We start from the raw sequence: 6,018 nt of genomic DNA on the forward strand, positions 1-6,018 counted from the left end.
GCACTGTGTGTCTGAAACGAGATGGAGTAAGATGGCATTCAGGGCATGATGAAAGTTTATTTATGCAAGTTTGTTTTTTTGCTGATGTTTATATATTTTAAAACATTCTGGGTGGATCTGCTCCTGCAAAATACTGAGTGCTCTCAGCTTGCATAGACTTCAGTGAGAGTTGCTTAAATATGTCACTTAGGTAACATGAACCCAACTGAGGCGAGTTCACCTCAAGTGTCGAGTGCCCCCAGTTCCTATTTTAATTTAACCAGTGGGAGTTGAAAGGTTCAGGGTCATAATATTTTTAAATAAAATCCAGTTGCTATGGCTCTAGGCACTGTGGGTCTGATCCAAAGCCCGCTGACATCCATGAGAATCTTTTGGTTGGCTTCAATAGGCTTTGGATTAGATCCTAAGTAATTTACTAATGGTCAGATTCCAGAGATGATGACCAGAGCTGGCTTAAAAAAATAAAACCAACTTTCATGCAAAATTTACATAATAATTCTTCCTGTTTTTTGCCAAAACTTTGAAAAAAAAATTTTTTTTAACAGCTCTCATGATGAACAATCCCAGCTCCTATTAGTCAGTGGGAGCTAGAGTGGCTCAGTGTCTCAGAATATCAGGGTTAAATAATTAACATTATACTCACAGCCACACAATCTAGAGGAATTTCTTTTGTGTAAGAACTATTGTTGCTTATTATATCATTGGAATATTAATCCATATCATCTTCATTATTGAATGACAACTTGGGGGTGGGGTTGAAGAGTTTGATCCAAATATATTTGAAATATTTTAGCTGCCAGTGACAATGTATTAGCTTGTTTGTTTGTATTGTGATAGAGCCTATAAGCCTCAGTTAAGGACCTGGACCCCACTGTTAGGTCCTGTACAAACATAGAACAAAAAGACAGACTCTGCCCCAAAGAGCTTACACAATTTCAGAATCTCAGGAGTAATATTCCTGGTCTTGCTATCATAAGTCAGCTAAAACTCCACTTAAAGTCACCTGAGAGTTTTTCCTGAGTAAGGACTATTAGGCTCAGGCTCATGCACTCCTCGTTTGATCAATGCATTACAAACAGGTTTAAAGGTTTCAGAGTGGTAGCCGTGTTAGTCTGTATCAGCAAAAAGAACAGGAGTACTTAGAGACTAACGAATTTATTTGGGCATATGCTTTCGTGGGCTAAAGCCCACTTCATTGGATGTATGCAGTGGAAAATACAATAGGAAGATATATATACAGAGAGAACATGAACAAATGGGTGTTGCCATACCAAATATAACGAGACTAATCAATTAAGGTGGGCTATTATCAGCAGGAGAGAAAAAAACGTTTGTAGTGATAATCAGGATGGCCCAGTTGACAAGAAGGTGTGAGTAACAGTAGGGGAAAAATTAGCATGGGGAAATAGTTTTTGCTTTGTGTAATGACCCATCCATTCCCAGTCTTTATTCAAGCATAATTTAATGGTGTACAGTTTGCAAATTAATTCCAATTCTGCAGTTTCTCGTTGGAGACTGTTTTTGAAGTTTTTTGTTGGAGTATTGCGACTTTTAGGTCTGTAATCTGCACCTTGCAGGATATTTGCAAAATACTGATGGGACCAGATCCTCAACTGGTATATTGACTTTAATACAGCTAAGCCATTGACTTTAAAGCAGTTTGATAATGCAAAGTAGTACACATTGGAAATCATAATCCCGACTATATATGCAAAATGATGGGGTCTAAATTAGCTGTAACCACTCAGGAAAGAGATCTTGGGGTCATTATACATATTTTCCTGAAAACATCTGCTCAATGTGCAGCAGCAGTCAAAAAAGCTAACAGGATGTCAGGAACCATTAGGAAGGGATAGAAAATAAACAGAAAATATCATAAAACCACTGTATTAATCCATGGTACATGCACACTTTGAATACTTCATGTACTTCTCACTTAATCTCAAAAAGATATATTAGAATTGAAAAAGGTATAAAGAAAGGCAACAAAAATGATTAGGGATATGGAACAGCTTCCAAAGGAGGAGAGAGAACAAAGACTGGGACTGTTCAGCTTGGAAAAGAGATGACTGGGAGGAATATGTTAGAGGACTATAAAATCATCAATGGTGTGAAGAAAGTAAATAAGGAAGTGTTATTTATCCCTTTACGTAACACAAGTACCAGGGGTCACCCAATGAAATTAATAGGCAGCAGGTTTAAATCGAACAAAAGGAAGTACTTCCTCACACAATGCATAGTCAGCCTGTTGAACTCATTGTCATGGGGTGTTGTGAAGACCAAAACTATAACTGGGGTTCAAAAAAGAATGAGATAAGTTCATTGAGAATAGGTCCATCAATGGTTATTAGCCAATATGGTCAGGAATGCAACCCCATGCTCTGGGTGTCCCTAAACCTCCAGCTTCCAGAAGCTGGGACTGGACAACAGGGTATGGATCACTCAATAAATTGCCCTGTTCTGTTCTTTCCCTCTGAAGTGTCTGGCACTGGCCACTGTCAGAGACAGGATACAGGAATAAACAGACCATTGGTCTGACCCAGAATGCAGTTCTTATGTTCTTACATACAGGATGTGGCTATACAAGTGTTTTTTCTGATAGCTTAATGCACTTGTTACTGATAATACCTTCTGTTGATAAAATGGCTGTATGAAAAACTTGGAAATACAGACAAGTGTGATCCATCATGGAGGATCAATTTCAGCACCTAACATAAGCAGCTCCTTCCTGTCAGCATCTTTGTATTAAACAGCTGTAGTTTTTCAGCACCACAGTTATAAGGACAGCTCTACAGTCACAGCTGTGTACCTGCCACCAGTCCTGAAAAGAAAGGAAATTTAACAAAAACCCTTCATCACTCTCAACCTTAACCTTCTTTATTTAACCCACAAGAACAAGGAAATTTTGAGGCCACTAGGAAAATCCCTTGTGCCTAGATTTTTCAACACATATGAGATATATCTGGTTATCCATTGTTTGGAGATCTCCCTGCCTAAACACACACTCTTGGTTTTCAATTTGAAATCAATCCGTTGTGATTTTTTTGAGTGGCTATGTTTCATTTTTCTGGGGTCAAAGAGCTTAGCTGTGATCTCAACAGCAGTTCTTCCTTTGGTGTTCATTGTTATTAATCACAACTACCTACTCTTTCTGAGTTACAAGGTTTGGGAAGTTGTGAATGCAAAGACAGAAGCATGCTCGTGTGTTAGGAATGGGATTCCTGCTCTAGCAGACAGACTGTGCCATTGGTGATGGGAATGATCACATGGCACCAGCCAGATAAATAGTTATATTATGAGCCAGACCGAACAGTGCTGGAGAGCAGAGTGCTAACCCTGGGGGAATCCCGTTGAAGTCTGCTGCTGGCAAGGGTAAGGATTATCGATTTAAGGAACAGATAGGGGGCCTGGGCTCTTACCATTAGCACTGACGTGTTCCAGAGACATCCTGTTTATTCGCCTCTCCCCATTCACTCCAATTACATTACAGCTGTCCATAATGCCACTTTCCTGGGGGATTCGAACCAGAAAGGTTCCAACACGGACAATAGTTCAACTGGGTTTGGGTAAACTCCAGTAGACTTCCAGTCTCTTCACCGTGGAAATCAGTCTCCAAACACGTTTAGATGGGCTGATATCGGTCTTCTGCGTCCTGATCAGAATCAGGGCTGTTGAAAAACTGTGACCATTATTCACACACAACATTTTAAAAATGTTCACTAAACTTTGTTCAGGGAAATTCGAAAAAATTTCAGCCAGTTCTAGAAGTGCTAAGGAAAGATGCATACGGAATTCACCTAGCAAGCCGATAAGGGAAAGGATATCTAGGAACACATTTCACCCCAGGAGGGAGAGAGACAACACCCAATAATAAATGATTATATCTACATCTAGTTATTATTCTGTTTTTAAAGTCAGTGTGAGGTAAATTAAAGCTTATTTTCAAAAGACAGAGATCTCGAGGGGAGGTAAAAGGTGGAGAAATCCGTGAGCAAATATTCAGTAGCGATGGCACGAGGAATGGAGAGTGCATCATTTCCTCCTGAAAGATTCAGTTCGTTTCCATGAACAGCTCTCAGACGCTGCGGGGCGAATAATTCCCCTTGAAACATTAAAACGTGCAGCTTCCTGTTCCAAACCTGATTCTTTTCTGTGCCAGCAATCCCACCCCTCATTCATTAATGGTGAAGTTTTGGCCCCATTGAAGTCAATAGGAATTGCCATTGACTTCAATGCGGCCAGGATTTCACCCTCAGCGCGCCGGGGCTGTAAGGAGGATTCCCCATTGGTCCTAAAATTGCGCTGGGTTTCCTCGTGGGCGGGCAGCGCAGAGAAGGGAACTGTTTGAGGTGGGATCTGAGCGAAAATGAGAGCCACTGGTAACGTCCATGCAAATTATATTGTTGCCAGAAAGCACGAGGAGCTGTCCAGATTTCTCTCTCCTGGTGGCCCAGGCGCTTGCAGGCTGTTTTCTGGGACATCCCCTGAAGCTGGGCAGCCCTGGGCCTCTGCAGCCTTCAGTGTCTAAGCCAGTGATCATATGGAAACCACCAACAGATCTGGACACAGAAAAGTGACCAAGATGGTCCAAATGAATTCACGGGGTTGTTGTTTTTTAAACCGGAACACGTCCCACCCCCAACCTGCTTAAAGGATCTTAATACAAAATCTTCCCCCATCTCCCTCCCACCCCCAAACTCACTCCTACCTCACCAAAATGGAGCCGAAAAGCACCCGAAAAATAAAGGGTCCCCCTCGTACTGTGTACATGGAAGATGGTGTGCTCTGGACTGGGGTTGGGTTGTTTTTATTTTTCCTATGTCTTTGCATTCATCTCCGTCGCTGCTTTCTCTAGTCAGTTAATTCTCTTTTCATGTCCTTGCACTTCGTTTCATTATTTTTCATGTCTTCTGTTGCTTTTACTTTAGACACCAGCTGACACTTTTCAACAGCCTCAAAGAGGGGCAGTTTGTCCCTGTCTAATTAGGATTACCAGTAACGTATATATTGTCACCTTCAAAATAGACGGGTTCTCTCTCTCTCTCTCTAATATAAGTAGCCAGGTATGGAAGGGGTTTACAGGCAGTATATAATTGCTCCTTACAATTCATCTAGGAAATCTTTAGGCTAGGCAGAAATCACAATAAAGAAAAAAAGCTTCTTCGAAAACATAGGGTTCGATTGACTTCTGTGAGATTTAACAGCGCCGTGGGGACTTACTGGAGCTAGCACTGGGAGGGCTGGCTTAGGAGATAATAGGAGATTTACCTTTGCTGAGGAGAAGCTGGCCCTATATTATTAGAAGGAAATTAGAAGCTCTGTTACTACTGTTAATTTCAAATTGCTGGGATTGTAATTCACTTTGCCTACTTGGGGTGGGATGGGCGCGGAGGGGAACCGCGTCTGTGTTTATAGCGAAACCACCATTGAGTGTTTCTGTCTGCTGCTGGTTGTCATTTCTTCTAGGCTGAGCGGTCTCCTGCTCTGTCTGAGTAGGACAGACCTTGACGCTAGCTCACCTTGGTGTGTTTCTGGCCCTGGAGAAGAGAAATGAACCCCATCCCCTCACTTCCTGAACAGCTTGTTTTATTGTTGGGATCTTGAGGTTTGCCTGGAGTTGGGATAACGCGCTTAGCTGTCAGCCCATTTCTAGGAGAAAAATTTTATTTTTAAAGTACGATTTAAACATGAGAGATCGCTCGGCAGTTTTTTGTTTAAGGAAGAGAAGTCTCCCAAATCCCAGTTCTCTTTCTGCTGGGTTTTCAGCAGGGTGCAGGACCAATGTAAACTCGAGGTGGTTCCCAGTTCAGGACTGTCTAGATGAGCTGCCTGGCTGGCTGGTACAATCCTGACCCCAGGATCAGCAGGCCCGGGCCTCCCTTTGCCAGTGACTTCCCCCCAGCCCACGCCATGCACAGCTCTCCTTTGAAAGGGCCAGGATCAAACAGTCCCGGGTCTCATTGTGCCGCCGGTGAGTCACTTTCCCCAGGGCTGTAGCCCCGAGCCCAGCCAGCCGCC

This window comes from Chrysemys picta, chromosome 4 (genome assembly GCF_011386835.1).
Source record: "Chrysemys picta bellii isolate R12L10 chromosome 4, ASM1138683v2, whole genome shotgun sequence".
In the NCBI taxonomy this organism is placed as follows: Eukaryota; Metazoa; Chordata; order Testudines; family Emydidae; genus Chrysemys; species Chrysemys picta.